The following is a 19,894-nucleotide window of genomic DNA, read 5'->3' on the forward strand; positions in this document are numbered from 1 at the left end:
GTTTCCTCGTTTGTCGTCCCAGCTCAGGGCTGAGGGTATGAGAGGTGGGGACTCCCTCATTGGTTCTCAGGAGCTGTCCCTGGGCACTGGCTGTGGCTGCAGCTGTAGGTAACTCACTCTGTCCTGCAGCAGGGCTCCCCTTGCTGGTCTGTGAATGCTCCATGCGTTGACGATTGTCTTCCCCCGTGACTATACTGAGGGCTGCACTTTTACAAAGAGAAGTTCGTAGGAGAAATGCTAGGCAGGTTGGAAACTTGTTGTGACAAAAGTCATGGGACCTTTCTTTCAAGAGACGCATGTGGCAGGGCTCTGCAGCTGAACTGTGGGAAGGAAGCGGGGCTTTGGAAGAGGGGGAGGGGAGGAGGGGGAGGGAGGGAGGGAGGGAGGGAGGGAGGGAGGGAGGGAGGGAGGGAGGGAGGGAGGGAGGGAGGCAGAGATTCTACTGAAGACAGTGGCAGCCAGGTGAGCAGCAAGGGTCTCGAAGGTGTTCAGAACACCACCACCCCGCCCCGTCCTGCCCCGCAACAACTGAGACTTCTTTTCTTCCATGAGAAAAACAACTGCTGTTTCCAGCTTTATCTGAAAAGGGAGCATTTGGTGCTGTGAGAATGGAATTGCCTAGAGCCCCCCAGGAAGGGACAGCAGCTCACATGCTCTGGGCTTGCAGCCTTCCAGACAGGGACAGACAGGGAAGGGAACCTGTAGGTGATGACCTTGAGGTCAGTATGGCTAAGAGGAATTGTCTTGACTGGGAACAGCTTGTATTTGTGGTATGTGCCACTCTGCCCCTTGTTGATATGTCTCCCTGGGCTGGTGAAGGGATATGGATTCCCAGGGCTATGTATAGATGCAACTCTCCTTACCCAGGGGTGTGTCCCTAAGATAGTGTAGCTCACAGGAATTTCAGGCAGGAGGTAGCTTTCAGCAGAGTCCTACTAGATTTCCGGGGGAAGCAGCTTCGTGTGTGTGTGTGTGTGTGTGTGTGTGTGTGTGTGTGTGTGTGTGTGTGTGTGTGTGTGGATGGAGGCTTTCGGTTACTGAGTTTCCATAAAGCAAGTTTTCCCTGCATGTTGCTTGGTCCTTAAAATAGCAACCACCATGATTCCGGGGAGGCAAGGAGCCCACAACCCTTTAGGGAACCCTTCATCCCTGTGGGGTTTTCACTTCCTGTTGTTATCCAGCCCTTAACAAGCCTAGGATGGAGATGAAGAAGATGCTTCGGAGAGAGGGGAGGGGGCAGGGCCAGAGTCACAAAAGCAGGGTTTCAACAGCAAAGTAAAAGGAAGTCAGGGTGTCTTGAAACTGCAGTATTGTAATTATTTGAGTAGAGAATGCTAAACGTTCTGTCCCTTTCGGCTCCTAGGATGCTAAAGACATGGAGCACAGCCAACACTGATTTGGCTAAAAAGAGAAAGGGACACACACACACACACACACACGTGCATGCACGCACGCACACACATAAGACACCAAATTTGAGGTGTGGAAAAGAAGGCATCGTAAGCTCAAACTCGAATAGCACGCATGCATACAGCAAATGTGTGGCCAGTGAACTGGCCATATGACATAAAGCAGTGTTCTCCCAAAGTCCTACTTATTATTCTGCTCCTAAACCTAATTTCCCTCTGCTCCTCCCAACCAATGCTGCACCCAGGTCCCTGGAACCATCACAGAACAGCTATGCTTCCTACCTCCCAAGATGAGTCATGAGCAGGAGCCATGTGTCTGGCTTGGCATGTGATTGATCTTCCTGAGGGAAATGTGCAGGGATGCTAATAGGAAGTTAATGTCTGCTCTTATCCAGTGAACAAAGTTCAGAGATGTTTGCAGTCTGCTAGGTAGGCAGGGCTTGCTCCAGACCGTGATGGAGAAACTATCTTCTCAGCACAGATTCATAAGAACACAATGCAGAAGCAGGCTTCAGTGGGCCTCCCCTGGGCCACTGAGGCCAGACAGTCAGAACTGCTAATTTTGCAAATAGCCTGATTCCATCACGTTTTAATTAGCATGGTATTGCTGACTGATTTTACTCAACAAATTGGCAAGTGAAAACTAGGTTAAGATGAGTGTGTGTGTGTGTGTGTGTGTGTGTTTATGTTCTAGTTGTTATGATGTGCTAGGTAGTGGGGTTGTCTAATTTTACTCTCCCCCACATAATATATATATGTATATATATACTCACCCTACCACCGCAAACCTAAGTACAATATTCATCAAAATAATAAAGGGAGCCCCGGGTTTGTAGCTCAGGTGGTAGAGCCCTTGCCTAGTATTCACAAGACCCTGGGTTCAATCCCCAATGCTGCCTAAACATAGCATTATGATGGACACTTATAATCCCAGCACTTAGGAGTTGGAGACAGAAGGATGAGAAGTTCGAGACTACTGTCATCTGTGTAATAAGTTGGAGGCAAGCCTGAGACACATGAGACATTGTCTTTAAAATATACAATAAAGGGAACGTGAGGTTGGGATTTTTGCAGGAGACATAGCTGCAACTTGGAATAGGAAAATGCTAGATGAAACTGGTAATTTGGGAAGCCCACCTATGCCCCATAGACGCCAGGACATCACACCAAAGATACACATTACAGCTTAGTGGCCTGGAGCCAGCAGATTGGGGGCTCAAGCCTCGCCCTGGCATCTGCTAGCTGCAGCTGTGGCTAAGCTGATTACCACGCCCACACCTCTGTCTCCTTGGGTGGGAAACTGGTAAAACAGCAGTGTCTCACTCCAGTTGAAACTAAATAAGAAAAGTAATTGGGGGTGCCAGCATGATGGCTCAGCATCTAAAGACACTTTCTCCAGAACCCATATGGTGGAAGGAGAGACCCAAGTCCCACAAGCGATCCTCTGAGATACACACCTCCCTCCACCCCACACACAATAATAAATAGATGGCCTTTGTTGGTTTTTTAAAGATAACAATTGTGGTATGGAGCCTGATGACTAGGATATACTATGGATGGGTTCAACGCTGTTTCTGAGAAGCCTGAAACTCAAGATCCTTCTGCCTTGGGTTGGTTAATTTTCCCAGTCACAGTAGCTGATGAAGGACCCAGGGGCTGGGATAGAACCCTGGGCCCTGTGCTTCCTTCCTTTGCGGTGCCTCCTCGTGCCCACCAAAGGGCAATGCAGAGGAGTGTGGTAGACAGGTCTCTTCATTGCTGTGCTTCTGTAATTAACAGACAAGAGAATAGAGTTCCCCTCTGAAGACCCTCAAAGACATGCCTGTGTGGAGTTTCACCATGCACTCAGTGTAGGTTCTCCAGGAAGCTGCAGATAGTTAGTTTCTGGATCCATGAGAATGTGAGTTAACCTTCTCCCAATGTTTGCTGAGTGTCTGCCAGCAGCATTCTGCATGGCTAATGTGTCTCAAAAACTCAATCCCTGAAGCTGTCATATGCAGAGGGCTAAGGTGTGGCCATATTTACAAACAGGCCACGTGAAGGCCAGAGGGGAAACAGTGTGCTTGAAGTCAGAGGCAGAAGGCGGCTTCGCTGGGATTTGCTTCGAAGTTTGTTTCTTTATGAACAAACAGGGTCTCATGTAGCCCAAGCTGGCCTCAGACTCAGCTGTGTGACTGAGGATAGACTTGAACTTCATTCCCTAGTTCCTCTGCCTCCTGGTACCAGGGTTAAAACCATGTACCACCACACTACACTCAGGGCTTCCTGAATGCTAGGAAAGCACTCTACCAACTGAGCTACACCTCCAGACCCTACTCTGGGGATAACCCAGGTTCAAATCCAAGACCTAGACAGCACTGGGCCATGGACTGAAGGAACAGCATACTACGGGGCCTGGGCATGCTCCTCCCCCATCTGGTGATGCCAGAAGCCATCTTCCTACAGCCCACGTTAATGGCTCTGCCGTCATCCTAGAAAGGCCCAGGACAACTGAGCTTTCCGTTTTAAGCCTTCCTTGGCATGTTCAGCTGATGGCCATGTGGGGCTGCTAGGAAGGATTTGGAGATCACCAAGAGCTTTGACATTCCTGTTCACAAAAACGTTGGCCTTGGCAGACGTCCAACGCTATGGTTGACTCTAGGTCCAGTTAGCGAATACGGTGTTAATCTAAAAAGAAAGAAAGAGGAAGACAAGGAAGGCAGGGTGGGCTCCGGAGCTGGAGGGAGATGCTGAGGAGAATCCTGTGTGTTCCTTCTCCCGCCATCGCCCTGACCAGACGGGGCCATAAAGCTGATGTGACAGGGTCGGCACAGTGGCTTTGTCTTACACAAGCACAGCATGACGTGCACTCCAGAGAAGGCATTTGGCAGGGTTAGCCTGCTGAGAGTAAAGATGTAGCAGACGGGGCCTGAATTAGTGGACTGGCATGGCCAGGGTCGGGGAATCTATTTGCATGCAATATTAACTGTACTAATAAACTTCAGGCTGGGCTCCAACCGCCTGGTAGCCTCATTGAACCAGGACTTCATTCTTGCACACCCCATCTTGGTGGTGTCTGCCAAGATGCCTGAGTGCCAGCTGGCCGCCTTCAGTTTATCTCTACTGCTACGGCCCTTGCCCTTTGTGGACCCTTAATGTCTCAAAACTCAGGTCCTGAGGTTCCACCTACAGGGTTATTTACCTGGGGCTGGAGAGACTGCTCCATGGTTAAGAGCCCTGGCTGTTCTTCCAGAGGACCCAGGTTCAGTTCCCAGCTCCCACATACCAGCTCACAGTCACCTAGTTCCAGTTCTAGGGCATCTGACGCCCTCTTCTGGCCTCTCCGGGCACTGCACACATGGTGCATAGACACACCATGCAGGCAAAACACATAAAATAAAAAGATATAAAATTTAAAAAGAAAATGCCTACCCGGTCCAGGATGTTGACCTGACTTGTGTATTGTATTCTGATTCCCTGAAAGTCTGCATAGGACTAAGGTGAGTGAGCAAGACTCCTGTGATCTTGTGATGTGATGTTTCAGGGTGTACCAAGGTCTGGCTCATTTGCAGAACACGGTAAGCACATGAGGACACACGCATTGCCCCTCAGACTACCCTGCTGCTGGTTACCATAGGAACAGTGTAACCACACCTGCTCAAAATTAATACACTTCTAACAGACAGGTGAGTGTTGGGTATAGTCCCAGGAATGGAGCAATAGAGGATGAGGGGCCTGTACAACACATCTCAGATCACTCTACCCAAAGAGCAAGAGAGCCTAGTAGTTGTCTACCGGCTCCCTGCTGTCCCTGGAGGGTGATTCCCTGCCACACATACTAGACATACTCCCCCAAAGGAGCCTCTAGACCTAGAGTAACAGCCTGTGTACAAGAATGCCGAGGCCACTGGGTTGTAAATGACTTGTGAGTCGGGGTGTGAGTGATACCCACCGAGGGCTCCCGGGTCTTGTGCGCTACAACAAAGCGTTGGAGCTGGAACGCTGAACAAGGATAGGAGTAGAAGGAAGAGAAAGATAGCCCCAAGAACAGAAGTGAGCTGCGGAGCTGGAGCAGGCCTGGGGCTCAAAGGCCCCAAGGCCCCAGCATCGAGACCCTTTATAGGTCATTTGCCTAGCACCTGCCTTCCCCTACATTTGGAAGCGGGCTTTTCTGTTACATTCTGTTTTGTTTGGTGCAAGTAGCCATGGTGAAAAGGGATTTTCTCTGCCAGCTAGTGCAAGCGTGCATGCATGCGTGCATGCGTGTAGGCCCAGGGTTGACATAGGAAGTCTTCCTGAATTGTTCTCCAACTCTTTCCTCTCAACTCAACCCAGAACTCACGGATATGGACTAGCTAGCCGGTTTGCTCTGAAGATCCCCTGTATCTGCCTCCAGAATGCTGAAATTGCACTCAGGCTGCCATGCCCACCTGCTGTTTATATGGGTTCTAGGAATCCAAACTCAGTTTGTTAGGCTTGCCCCCAAAGTAGAAACAGATTTTTAAAGGGCAGAGAGCTAGGGAGATGGCCCCATGAATGAAGTGCTCGCTATACACATAGAAACCTGAGCGTGGCAGTGCACACCTGTAATTCCAGCATTGAGGACCTGGAGACAGGATGATTCCTGGGAGTCCCTGCCCAGCCGGCATAGGCTAATTGGCCAGTCTTTGGCCAGCAATTAACCTTGTCTCAAAAAACAAGGTAGCTAGCTTCTGAGGAAGCAAACCCCAGGTTGACCTCTGGCCTCCACATGAACATACAGGCACACACAACTACAAAAAGGAGATCTGGCCAGAGCAGTTATAGGGATAAGGCCAGGATTAGAAATACAAGTCCATCCAGGACTTATCTTTGCAGAGATTACAGGTTAATACAGTGCAGTTACTTGGTATGTTAAGATAATCATTTTCTTCCTCTTTGACATGTTGGGCTTCAGTAGGTTCTAGACAAAACTAAGGAGTAGACTTGACTACAGGTTGGTCTGCTTGTGGCCCCAGCCTCTGCCTCGCTCTTGAATGACCTTCCCTAGGTGCAAGGCTGGGATGGTGCCAACACAAAGGATTGGGATTTTACTTTCTTGGAGTGTGCTTGAGTCACCCAGCGGCTACGTGGGTCTTTCTGTGTAAATCTTGACCATAGGGTGGGTGTCATTTGTGCTGGTGACTAACTACTCTCCCCGGGGGTGCTCCACAGTCTCCTCACTCTGCTTTACATGGAGCTGGCCCTATGGACTGACTGCCACTGGCTTCCCAACGCCAGTGATAATAATGCCCAAGACAGTCCACGGGAAAGCACGTCCAAGTCATTGTTTAGCTGGCATTTGGAGAGCCAGCCGCGCCAACTTAGCGGGCACCAAGAACCATCATTACATGTGCCCAATTATCAATGTTTGCTGGTGCCAAGCTTTTGGATCTCAGTACATCAGCTGGCAGATACTGAGGCTAAGGTCCGGGAAGGTTCATAGATTGACCCAGGAACTCTTGGACGGAAAGGACAGAACCTGGGAAGCTGCCCGGACGCTTGCCTTCAGAGTCACGCTGCTGGGCCAAGGCACTGGGCAGCCAGTCACCTGCTCGTCTTGGCTGTACAAAGAGTCGCCTGCCTGGCAGAACTAGAGTGGAGAGGCTGGAGGCCACGTGCTCCAGGACCTTCCTCAGGAGACGAGGAAGCCGTGCCTGGTGGGCAGACACCTTTAATCCCAGCACGCTGGAGGCAGGGGCAGGAGGATCTCTGTGAGTTCAAGGCCAGCCTGTTCTTTAAAATGAGCTCTAGAACAGCCAGGCTGCTACACAGAGAAGTCTCAAAAACAACAAAGACAAATAAACAAAAATATATGAGCAGTCTCGATGGGGTAAGGTAGAAAGGGTTGCAGCTACAGCCCTCCTACCTTTCCCACTCAAGACCCTCCATCCCTCTGGCCTTCCCAATTTCTAACTCCCACCCCACCTCCCCAGCAGGGCACAGAGCGTGACTTCCACAGAGCTCAAGGTCTGACGTACCCAGCACCACTCCTAGTCCAATGGCAGCAGCGTCCTTCTATCACTGCTCGCCGTCAGCTTCTGAGTCCTTCTTGGGAGTCCGGGATGCACAGCCATATTGGGTAGAAAACCTGCGGTACAGCAGCCTATACTATACAACCCACCGTGCCCCGAAGGAAATCAAGGCTCTCGTGTACTCCCAGGCTAAGGTGGGAAACAATGAGTGACTTATTCTGAGGGTCTGCCTCTTTCTTCACTCTGGCAGGAATGCTGGGAGAACCTCTGTGACAGTGCTGGGAATTTCCTAAGTGTGTGTCCTTAACACAGACTCCAAGGTAGATGGCACCAAGTGGGCAACATGGGTTTTTCTAGACTGGATGATTAAAGTCATGAAGCGGGCAGGAGCCACGGGGGCCAAGGGGCTGTTCATCTGAAGCATTTATTGACGTCTGGAAATGGGAATTAAACCTCTAATGCTATTTCCATGTCAGCTGGTGCTCAGTAATTTCATCAAGGTAATAAAAATCCAGACAGATACTGAAGGGAAAACTTCCAAGGTCACCTCCTGACAGAGAGGCCAGGTGCTATGATGGCTTACCAGGGGTGTGTGTGTGTGTGTGTGTGTGTGTGTGTGTGTGTGTGTGTGTGTGTGTGTGTGTAAGAGGGAGTGTGTGTGACAGTGTGTGTGAGTGTGTATGTGTGTAAGAGACAGAGTTTACGTGTGTGTGTGTGTTTCAGAAGTCAACTTTAGGTGTTGGCTCTCAGGACACCATTCTCCTTGTTTTTTGAGGAAGGGTACCTGACTGGCCTGGAACTCACCGAGTAGGTTAGGCTGACTGGCACACAGGCTTAGGGGTCCATCTGTCTGTGCCTCCCCCGCTGTTGCTATGCACCAGTCTGGCTTCATTTGGGTTCTGGGAATCTAACTCAGGTCCTTGCAGAAATCACCCTGTCTACAGACATCTCCCCAACCCCTCGTTTTCATGAGGGCTACTTGACGACTATCTCAGTATTGGTTGGTTTGTCTGAAGGTTGCTCTCGGCATGTGTGGATGGCTCCTGAGGAATGACACAAAGGTTGATCACACACACATGCACACACACACACACACACAAACACACACACTCTCTCTCGCTCGCGCGCGCGCACACACCCCACACATGGGAAGGAAAAGTCTCTGCATCTTGGCCCTACTGCACTCGTCACTGTCATCCTGTCTGTATTTCTCCCCTGCAGAGGCACCCGTGGGTCATCAACTGTCTGCTGTCCCAGGACCTCCCCGCAGGCGGCTCAGGTATGGCAGAGTTGACCCCTCCTCCATCGGCCGCTCCAGGGACCTCCAGCACGGTGTAGTGGGACAGCTGGTGTTGTGAATCAGGCCGTTGCCAATCAAAGAACGGCTACTTCACAACACCAGGGTCACACTGCACCACAGGCAGCGAGCGTCGAGGGTCCGGACACCTGAGCGCCTGGACAACCAGCCTGTGAGACAACCTCCCCGTCCCCAGGTCATTCCAGGACTCCTCCAGCAGGCTGCAGACCCCAGTGGTGACTCTTCATCATCTGCCCTGATGGGGCAGCTGAAGCTGCTGTTTATTGCAACACAAATAGCTCAGCTTCACGAGAGAGAGCACCACTCCAGGCAGCATCGGCTTCCCACAAAGGCGGCAGGCAAACAGGTCTCTTAGGGCAAGGGAAGATGTCTGTAGGCCCTTAGAAAGGCTGAGCAACCTCAACTGAATGTAAAACACATGCAGGCTATAGGACCAGGTCCTTTTCCCTTTCCCCCTCCCCCCCCTTTTTTGTTTCCTTTCTTTTTTTGTTTTTTCTGTCTTTTATTTTTCCTTTTAAAAATTGTGTGTGTGTGTGTGTGTAAGCCAGAGGTATCTTCTTCAATTCTCTCTTTTTAAAACTGTATTTGTTATTTATGTGTATGTGCCTGTGTGTGTTTATGTGTGCTACATGCGTCGGATCTCCTGAAATGAGCAGCCACGTGAGTCCTGGGAACCGAACCACAGCTCTGTGCACGAGCAGCAAGCATTCTTAAACCTCAGAATCCTCTCATTTTGTTTGTGTGTGTGTGCATTCACACCCATGTGTGTTGATGCTATAACATGCATGCAAAGCAGTGGTTCTCAACCTCTTAGGGGTCAAACTGCCTTTTCATAGGAGTCGCCTAAGACTATTGGGAAAACACAGACATTTACATCAAGATTCATAACAGCAGCAGAATTACGATTGTGAAGTTGTTACAAAAATAATCTTGTGGTTGGGGAGTCACCACAACATGAGGAACTGTATTAAAGGGTCATGGCATTAGGAAGGTTGAGAGCCGCTGGTGTAGAGGTCAGAGAAGAACTTGCAAGAGTTGTGGGACTCGGGCTTGGCAGCAAGTGCCTTTACCTGCTGAGCTGTCTCATCCAACCTCCGCTTTATTTTCTTGATAGAGCCTCTTGCTGAGCATGGAGCTCGCGCATTCGTCTGGACTGGCTGGTCGGCAAGTCCTGGGGACGCTCCTGACATTGCCTCCCCAGAGGTGGCATTACTGGAGTGTGTCACCGAGCCTGGCTTTTGTGTAGGTGGGGGGGGGGAGTCTGCTCCAGATCTTCCTGCCATCAAGCTCTTTACTGGCTTAGCCATCTCCCCAGCCTGTTTTGATATTGGCACCAGTATCTTTGCCCTGGCAATAGAGGGAGGGAGAACCTGGTTAAGGGGTGATGGCCTTAAATGGTGACTCCGCTATAACCTTCAAAGGGCTCTGCTACAGGGGCAGCCCGTGTTTCCTCCCAAATGGTCCCAGATTCCCTAAGCGGCTGACTCCATCCTTTGAGAGCAAGATTTCCACAACTCTCCCCTGCACACTTGCCAGTGACACACAAGAGCCAAGCACTAGGCAGGCGTCGCAGGGCACTGAGATGTCTGAGGCTCCTGTTGCTTGTTTTGGCAAGTGGTTTCCTAGCCCCAGGACTTGACGACCTAAGGTCTCCTGAACTTGAGTATTTTTGTACCTAACAAATCTTACTTGTGACGCTACTCTTGAGAGCCCAGGCAGGCTCTCGAGAGCTGTATGGCATCCCTTCTGAAGTACCAAGGAAGAATAAGATCTCCCTCTCTGCTTTGTAGGACAAAGAGCCGCGGCACCCCGATGAACTCTGTACTGTAGGCTTTTTGCTGGGGCTCCATAGGAAGCAGGAGCGGAGAGGACCAAGGCCTGTGCAAACACCGCCCAGCATGAAGGCCACCCAGACAGGTCCTGGGCCGCTTGTGTCTCTGTCATCTTAGAGCCTGGAATAAGAGGCTCTCGCTTCCTATAGCCTCCTGTCCCCCACCCCACTCCTGAGCCCCTGAGGGCACTTGTGGCATTTGTACTAAATTATGTTTACCTTCTAAGCAACAGGAGCCCCCCGTTCTCAGACACACCTACCACCTTAGAATACACAACAGGCCTGCTCTCTCTGAGAGCTCTTCCTGACTCCCTGGCACCACAGGGTTGAGACCAGCACCACTCATGGCCTGGTCTCTGAGCACAGCTTCAGCGCGGGCACACATGGAACCCTTGGCCCCATGCCCCCTGCTGCGTCAGACTCTCTAGCGGGGACAGCGAGCCAGGTGGTGACTGTGGCAGCAGTCTGTCCAGGGTTCCTTCACTACTTGTCCCTGAGGCCTCCCTGCATCCTCTCCAGCATCCGTTCCAAACCCACATTTTCCTGTATGCTCGTAATCATCTTCTCGAGACACACCTTCAGTCCCTCCACAGGCCTACAGCTACCTGCAAGGGCTTGGCATCACCCTCCCCACAGAGCGACTGGTGAGGGGTACAGAGCCTTACTTCCTCCCTGAAGTCCATCTCCTGAGCCCCGGTGCCATGATGCTGAGGAGCTGGTCATTCCCAGGGACCCTGAAAAGTCACTTTATTCTCAGAATCTTTCACCTTGGCGTCTTTAACCAGGGGCCCCCTCCCCCACTAACACACAGTCATTGGTAAGAGGTTTTAACCTTGCTTGAAGGGCTTCATAATGGAACCTTATTTAAAACCTTATAAAATATAAATGGGGTCATAGCCGGAGAAAATGAGGGAATCATATAAGACCTAGAAGAAAGTAGACTTGAATTTGGTTGGCACGATACCCGTAAGTTCTGAGGTTTATGTGTGACCTTCAAACGCCAAAGCTGCAAATTCAGATGAGGAGCCCCTCAGAACTCAGTGTTTGGGAGAACACAACTTTGGGCTCAGAACATTCCAGACCCTCTGCTTGGGTGGACCTATCAGAAGCAAGGCCATTCAGCCTGTTTTCTGTAGCCTTCTCTTAGCAGTCATGCCATTGGAAGTGGTAAGTTCAGAGTCTCTACATCATAAACCCTGTGAGACTTACATTTGCAGCAAGCTACATTCCAAATAGCAGATTCTCTAGCATGGCCCAACGCAGACCACAAAAGGCTGTGGACACAGTGGGCTTCTCTCTCTCTCTCTCTCTCTCTCTCTCTCTCTCTCTCTCTCTCTCTCTCTCTCTCTCTCTCTCTCTCTCTCTCTCTCTCTCTCTCTCTCTCTCTCCTCCTCCTTACAGATTGGCTACCATCTGCTGGTCAGTATTTTTGTAATGCTGAATACCAAATAGCATGGTATTTTTCAATTGTGTTTCTGGGACTGGCGACCTTATCAGCACCCATGGGAACTTCCTGGGTGTGCAACTGACCAGCCCTACCCTGACTGTGCTGAATGTTGGCCAGCACCCCAAGGAGCTCCAAATCATATTGATAGAAAGAAAAAGAAAAATCTGGCCATGACAGTGCACACCTTTAACACATCCACACACAATCACCCAACCAAGCCGGCGAGACCCTGTTGGAAAGGAAATGACTTCAGCACTATGCGACAGGGAAGCTTCCCAGGCCTCCATCGAAGCAGTATGAGGTGCTTATGGCTTTCACCGAACATTGAATAGCAGTTTTCTAAATCCATTTTCCCAAATCTTAGGAGTAAATCTCCAGATGCCCTGGGCTATGGAGTCCTGACCTTTCCTGTGTTCTGAATAAATATGCCCGGGGCATGTTTGACCCCTGCACCGGGGACGCCTTAGCTTCTCTTCACTCACACGCTGCACACTGCAAAGCATTCACGTTCTGCACTCCGGGCTTGCAGCAACCTCATTCTAAGAGGACCTGAGGACTGCGAGGTTCGATAACCTGCCCCCAGGCCCTTGCAATCATGAAGCTGCTGTCTCCGGTGCTTTGCTTGGCCCTGCCTTAGATTTGACCCCTCTTTCATGAACAAATATGAAACGGAGAAGCCAGAATGTCCATGGGATCAGAGAAAAACCACTTACAATCAGCCCCTAACAGAAAACCCTGACCCGAAGACTATACACTAGGCCGTGACTGCAACTAAATGTGAGCAGCTCGTGACTCTCTGACCTCGGGGTGAGTTTGTTGTCGTCCTTGTTATCTTGGTGGCCCTGACCTTTATGCCCACCTTGTGGGTGATATCACAGATTCAATGGATAAATCAGAGGTAAACATCTTTCCAGCCCTGAGCCACAGCTTCTCTCAGTGGGTACTGACCCGGGCAAATTTTTACACACACACACACACACCTTTTTTTCCCTAAGAAAAACAGTAATTTAGACCAAGAGTTCTGACCTTTTCCGTCGTGTGCACTGTGGTGAGACCAGGAGGAAGCTGTGTTCCGCTTCCCATTGCAACCCAGGAAGCTGCACACACAGTTAATGACGAGGGAAGAGTGTGTGGGCCTTGACGACAGAACCAGAGTCCAAGCAAGGTCTTCCCCATAATTCTGACTTTCAGAGGAAAAATCGTCTGACCTGCCCGCTCCCTCTGTCCCCTAAACAAAACAAAACAAAAAAAAAACTTCTCAGTGAGTGTCACACAGGGTTTGAAAGGCTGTTTTTAAAGACATTATCTTGAAAGGACTGGAGAGAGCACGAAATGGCAAAGAGCTTGCTGTGCAAGCCCTGGGACCCCAGCTTGGTCCCCAGCGTCCTCGTGGTGCTGAGAGGCAGAGACAGGTGGACCTCTGGAGCTTGCTAGAAAGCCACCTGAACAGCAACATCGTACAGCCAAGGAAGTGGGTCAGGAGAGCTAAGGGGCCTGCCCTGGGCCACACAGCCTGGCCCTTTGTCTCCAGAACCAAAGCTTTTCATGATGTAGGACACAGGCAGTGGCCCCAGTACCCTGGTGATAGTCACCATGTGCTAAACATTTGTGCTGTCCCAGAGCCCAGAGCACCCTGGGGAGGGAAGCAGCCTCCTTACATGAGGACCAGGCTCAGAGCAATGGAAACACTGGCTCAGGGTCCCATAACTTGGCGGTAGGTTATCACACCCTGGGGAGGGGTGCTATTTGCCTACCTAAAGGGTGTTCTGCACACACTTGGTGACCAGCTCCTGCCACCCACCCCAGGCTGTAGAAGTGACTGATTTCAAAGGTTCCCAACTGTCCCTTAGCCTGGGGCTTGGGAACAGCCTGCTGGAAGTGAGAAGAATGAAAAGTTTAAGCAACCATCAATCATGCCTTGTAGGAGTAGAGGCTACGTGGTCCCATGGCAGTCACCCATGACCTCATTTCCTCCAGCTGAACCGCGTCCCCAAGGGCAGGGTGCACTGTCTTCTTCGTTGCATGGGTGTCCCCAAAGCCAGCACAGTAGGGCTCAGAACACAGTTGGTGTTCAGTGCAAGGCTGTTCTATGAGCAATCAGGGGTTCCTCTGCTGTCCCTGCTGGGATGCTGAAAGCCCTCCCCAGGGACCCAGCCTGCCGAATCTGGATGATTCTCATGGGAGACTCACGGACTATCTTCATGTTAGCTCAGCTCAGCAGAACAGGAAGGTCTCTTGGGGTCCAAAAGCCCCGTATCGCTAATCGGGGCACTAAAGCCTTAAGCAGAGGCCTCTAGCGGTGACCCTGTGGCTGTCACGGATGGGCGTTGCTGAACTTACTAAAGACAGGAAACAGCTTCTCTGCTACCTTTCATGGACCTGAAAGTCAGCCGGGCTCCTGTGTCACATGGTACCGATTCCATCAACAGGGTGCACAGCCATCGCGGTGTCAGGTAAGCCTCTGGAACCAGCCAGGCAGTGGTGGCACACGCCTTTAATCCCAGCACTCGGGAGGCAGAGGCAGGTGGATCTCTGTGAGTTCGAGGCCAGCCTGGTCTACAAGAGTGAGTTCCAGGACAGCCTCCAAAGCCACAGAGAAACCCTGTCTCGAAAAACCAAAAAAAAAAAAAAAGCCTCTGGAACCCAGAGTGTGGGGTTCTTCTGCCCCCCGTCACCTGGCTCTGTACCTGGCATGTAGCATTTGCAGAACATACGGCTCAGCATTTCATACAGTGTCCTGCTGGGTTTAGCATGTAGGATGCTTACGTTCCTTAGTAATAGAACATGGGCACACAGCCGAGTGGATGGTACTGCCAGCCTGGAGAAAGTACCTCTCTCTATGCAGGCACTGTGAAAGTGAAATGACATGATCTAGGACCTACAGGGGAGGTCTCAACATCGTCATTTGCAGCCAAAGGCTAACCCAGCTGTTCCATCCGAATTGTTAACTGGATCAAGAATCCAGGAAGCAAGGAGCTCATGCAAAAATCCGGGCATGTTATCAAAAGCTTTGACCCTGTCCATCTGTGCTGCCACCCTGCTGTGATCATACAGTGGATGCTATCCTTCTAGTCAGCACCTCCATATTCCAAGAGGAAGAAAAGGGAGCTGGAGGGGCCAGTAATGTCCCCTCCTTTCATCAGATGATGCCACCTTCCCAGGGACATTCCAACACAGCAGACTTGAAAAACCTGGGCAGAACTCCATCCCTGGGTCCCAGAACTGGACACTGGGGAAAGTTGGGGTGTCACTATAGGGAATAAAAAGCTATAGCAGCAAGAGAAGATGATCCCCAACACCCTCATTGCTGCCAACCAGCAGCAGCTAAGGGAACTCAACTGGTTTTTAACATAGCAACTGTTTTGTGGGGCTTCCTACAAAAGCAGTAGGTGTGTATAGTCATTTAAAAGCATAAAGTGTAAGAGGCTGGAGGGACAGACAGCTCAGCAGTTAAGTGCACTTGCTGTCCTTCCAAGGAACCCAGGTTTGATTCTTAGCACTCAGGTGGCATCTTAGAACCAGCTTAACTCTGGTTCTAGGGGATATGACACCCTCTTCTGGCTTCCACAGGTGCTGCATGCACATGGTACAAATATATACATGCAGACAAACACTCATACATTCAAAATAAAAATAATTTTTTAGCTGCCAGGCTGACTTGTGTGGTGGAGGGTGGGGAGGGATCTAAAATCTCCATACTCCTTCACAACAGGCTGCTCATCTGACTCTGCATACTTAACAGGGACAGGAACACATGGGAGGACAGGGCCGCATGGGAGGGCGGGACCGCATGGGAGGGGCTCTGAAAGTGCCTTTCTGGAAGTACGAGAAAATCCAGCTCGTGAAATGCTCTTTGCTGACTGCTTTGTGCTGCATACTCCCTTGAAGAAGGTGTTGTTTGCCCGGTCCCTTGGTATTAATCGTTCCGATGTAATAAAAGATAAAATGGGAGAAGCTGACCCAGGGCTTCTCACAGCTAAATCTTGGGTCCAGTATCTCCCTTCTTAGACTGTGACAAAGACACTTCTGAGAGCTTCTGAATATGAGCCAAGTTGCTTTCCTTGTGGGGGACTCAGCGTACCAGGCCCACTAACAGATACAGGTGCCCATTTCCCGCAAACTTTTCACCAACCTGAGAAACGGGTCACAGGGAAGCAGGCCCATCTGACGTCAGAAGGAAGCACTTGCACAGGCCTGAGCCAAGCCTAGCCCTGGAACCGAGGCCTCAGAGCCAGAGTCAAGCCCCAGGCTCCCAGCCTTGGGGACGCGGTGGTCATGGGGCAGGCTCTGCGAGTGGAAGGCCCCGGGTGTGTTAGGGACCTTGCACACACAGCTTTGACTCCAGCTCAGCATGATGTTGCCACTGTAGCTGTGTGACCTTTGGCTTCTCACCAAACTTTTCTAGCCCCAGCAGACAGGAGAAATAGCGCCTAAGGATGTCTCCGGTCTCCAATTGTCGACTGCAGTGTGTCCCCCTAAGAGTGTATGATGGAGCTCTGGGCCTTTGAATAGGACCTTTGGAGAAGCAATTAATACTAAACAAGGTCATTAGGGTAGGGCTTTCATCCAAGACAACCAGTATCCTCAAAAATAGAGGCTCTAGTGAAAGCCTTATGAGGCCACAGCGGGGTTGTATCTGTCTGCAAGCAGGAGAGGCCCTGGGAGTCAGCAAACCCACATGCACCCTGGTCCTGGACCTCTGGACTCCAAACGGAGAAGCATTTAACAACGCCTGCTGCTTTAGCTAACCTACTGGTGAGTTGTGTTATGAAAGCCCTGGGCCATGAGGTGCCCACGGCGCTACTTCTCCCGAAACCTGAGTCACAGGTGCCACATACTGAAACTGAAGTCAGATTCTTTCCATAAATCTCAAATATACACATGGCAGGTGCAACACACACACTACCAGCACCCCAGCCACCGCTGAGCTCCCTAGACTTGTGCCTCTGTGTTACCCCAGCCCTCCTAAGCCCCTGTCAGCTGGTAAGGGCCTGGGAGCTAAGGCCTCCCTCTCCTCCTACAACCCCAGCTTCCTTCCGCCATGGAGGAGGGGGCGGCAGTCACTGCACACCCCGCACAGCTCCCCGGCCCTCTCCTGCAGATGGAGCCCCATTGCCTATAGTGCCCCTAAAAGATTCATCCCTTCCTTCTCTCAAATAAACGGCGGTCTCAGCGTCTGCTTTGAGGGATCCAAATGGGAGACAGTCGTGAAGTTTCCTTGTCTGGTTTGTTTTGTTTTTCATTTTGCCTTAATTTACATTCATTTATTTGTGGGGGGAGCACAGGCCAGGGCACATTTGTGAAGGTCAGAGGACAACTTGTAGAAGCTGGTTCTCTCCTTCCACCATGTAGCCCCAGGGACTGAACTCGGGGTGCCAGGCTTGGCAGCAAACACCTTCTCCAACTGAGCCATCTCATTGGCCCCCCACCTATTTTGTCAATAGATTTGGAGCTGGGGTTGTAATAGGAATAATAAAAACCCAGAGACAGACATTGGCTTCGAGATGAAGATCAGAGAAGCAGAGCAGCCAAGTCAGTAGCTCCTACCTCTGCCCACACTTAAGCCATCTTGCCCTCAACGTGACTGGAGACCAAAAATGCCCCAGACTGAATATCCGCCCCTATCTTACACATCTCAAGTGCTGGAATTCAAGGCGTGTGATCCCAAGTGCTGAGATCTCCTTCCTGTGAGCTGTTTCATGTAGCTCAGGGTGGCCTTGAACTAACAGAGATCCATCTGCCTGTCTCCTGAGTGCTGGGATTAAAGGTGTGTGCCACCACTGCCTGGCTCTATGGCTTGTGGCTAGCTTTGTATTCTGAACGCTCAGGCAAGCTTTAATAAATCATAATCACCACACTGAGTGAAAGGTACAGAAATTTACTCACAATTAGTGCCTCCACTGTTACCAACATCCCCCACCAGAGTGACATACACCTGAGCCTATACCGCACATTATCTCCCAAAGTTGATAGTCCACATCAGGATTCACTCAACGTGTGCACTCTTTGGTGTATCAGTATCAGCAGGGGCACTGCCCTCAAAGACATTCGCCTTTACACACACACACACACACACACACTCACACACCACATACACTTTCACACATGAACATACACACACACACTCACACACACCACATACACTTTCACACATGAACATACACACACACACACACCACATACACTTCCATACATGAACATACACACACATACCACATACACTTTCACACATGAACATACACACACACATCACGTACACTCGCACACACACTCTCACATACACACACACACACACACAGGAACACACCTGGCAGCCACTCCTTCAGTGACTTGCTTGTCCTTCCCCAGAGGGGTTTTATAGTTGGAACTGTGCATAGTGGCTCATTTTTAAATTAGTTTTTCCTTCATTTTGTAACATTGAACTCATGATTCACCTGCCTCCCCCTCCTAAGCGACAGCATTACAGGTGAGTACCCCAAGTCCAGCCTTAAACACCTACAAAAAACGGGAAACACTTGTGTGGGCTGCCCTCCCCAACGGGGCCCTTCCTCAGTGGCTGTGATGGGGAGCAGCTGACCGGAAGGCACCGCTAGGCCCTCACTAGGCTGGGGCTGACCATTCCCTTTAGACGTTGTCTCAGATCAGACTCCTCTCCCCAGCGCAGTAGTCTCGCCTGTGGGGAGACTGCCGACCTTCAGGTGCTGTGGTCCCGGCCCCGGCTCTCTTAGGTAGCTACTCACCTCTGACCCCTTGGCTCTCCACCTGGGGACTTCTGTGGGCTTCCTGAAGTTTTTGTTTTGAGTGTTCAAAGAGTCAGCTTCATCTAAGGACGGTTAGGGGTAGCTGCTCTCTTGCCCCAAGGGGCACCTGAGCGCAACCTGATCTTGGCAAGACTGTTCTCTGTTCATCTACACAATCGCTCTTACGGAATGACCTTTACTAACCGAACGAAAAAACGGAAATAAAAAAGGAAGGACATGCCTGCTCCTAGGTGTGGTGCAAGAGAAAATGTGTTGTAGATAAAAGGGAGAGAGAGATCATAACCAGAGGCAAGGGCACCTGGGAAAGTCCAGAGTGGACATGGCCCAGAGCCGTGTGAGGAGAGGGGGAGGGGAAGGCAGAGCCAGATCAAGAGACCCGGGCAACCACAAATGGTTGGATTATAGGGGGAAGGGCAGCCCAGCCTCCAGGTACCCTGTAACAGGTAGGGACTGAGGGATGCTGGGAAAACCTGGCGGCCAGGCACCTCAGCCTTTGCCTCACATTGGAGACCTAACACTAACGTATGCACCCTCATCTGGTATGTGCTCCTTCTAGAAACAGGCAAAAACCAGTTTCTCTCCAGAAAGACAGAGCATACACCACCCCCCTGCACTGTCAGGGGCCATAGGAGGAGGCATGGGGCAGAGTCCCCTGGCTGGCTGATGACGGCCTGCACGTGCCAGACACCCACTTCCCCCCCCCCAGGGGCCCCAGGGGCCCCAGAGCCAGGCGTCTGTTGGAGCAGCCGGTCCTGCCCCCCAGGCCTGGGGAAAGTGCAGGAGATGGATGCTGAGACAGAGGAACAAATAAGATGCCCCCAGCCCTTCATGCCAATAGGCGCATTTCACACTGACAGGCTACCGGGGGTGTAGCACTATTTTTATTTAAAACACCGGTTGCCATGGTAACATCTTCAGAGTCCAATCTTTATTCTAAGCCACACAGAAAATACCCTCAGGAAAGGAGAATGAGAAGCCCTAGTGAGCAAGGGCCGCCCCGGGACTCAGACAGCAAACAGGCAATTCCTGGCTGAGAGAAGGCCACTGGGAATCTGGCTGGCGGGACTGGCCTTCAGTGCATGCACACATCTCTCCCTGCGGCTGGCTTTGCAGTCAGTGCCCAGGCTCAGAGAGGCCTGCGGGAGACTGTGTTCTG

General features: G+C 51.0%; 2 long non-coding RNA genes across 5 annotated transcripts in view; one reads left to right on the plus strand and one right to left on the minus strand.

Moving 5' to 3' along the window:
- Nucleotides 1-17,172, plus strand: part of LOC121137490 — a 106,848-nt gene extending 89,676 nt beyond the window's left edge. The window contains exon 5 of one of the 2 annotated variants that reach the window (XR_005874729.1): nucleotides 8,603-17,172. This is a non-coding gene — a long non-coding RNA (uncharacterized LOC121137490). Of the gene's footprint in view, nucleotides 1-7,345; nucleotides 7,985-8,602 lie in introns of those variants that run through there. The other variant, XR_005874730.1, reaches the window with a different exon arrangement.
- Nucleotides 1-19,894, minus strand: part of LOC110343150 — a 73,990-nt gene that overhangs the window by 15,998 nt on the left and 38,098 nt on the right. For all 3 annotated transcript variants that reach the window (XR_005874728.1, XR_005874727.1, XR_005874726.1), the window contains exons 4-5: nucleotides 13,004-13,205; nucleotides 9,770-10,046 (exon numbers count right to left, since the gene is read on the minus strand). This is a non-coding gene — a long non-coding RNA (uncharacterized LOC110343150). The remainder of the gene's footprint in view (nucleotides 1-9,769; nucleotides 10,047-13,003; nucleotides 13,206-19,894) is intronic.

This window comes from Mesocricetus auratus, unplaced genomic scaffold, assembly GCF_017639785.1.
Source record: "Mesocricetus auratus isolate SY011 unplaced genomic scaffold, BCM_Maur_2.0 Super-Scaffold_100691, whole genome shotgun sequence".
Classification (NCBI taxonomy): Eukaryota; Metazoa; Chordata; class Mammalia; order Rodentia; family Cricetidae; genus Mesocricetus; species Mesocricetus auratus.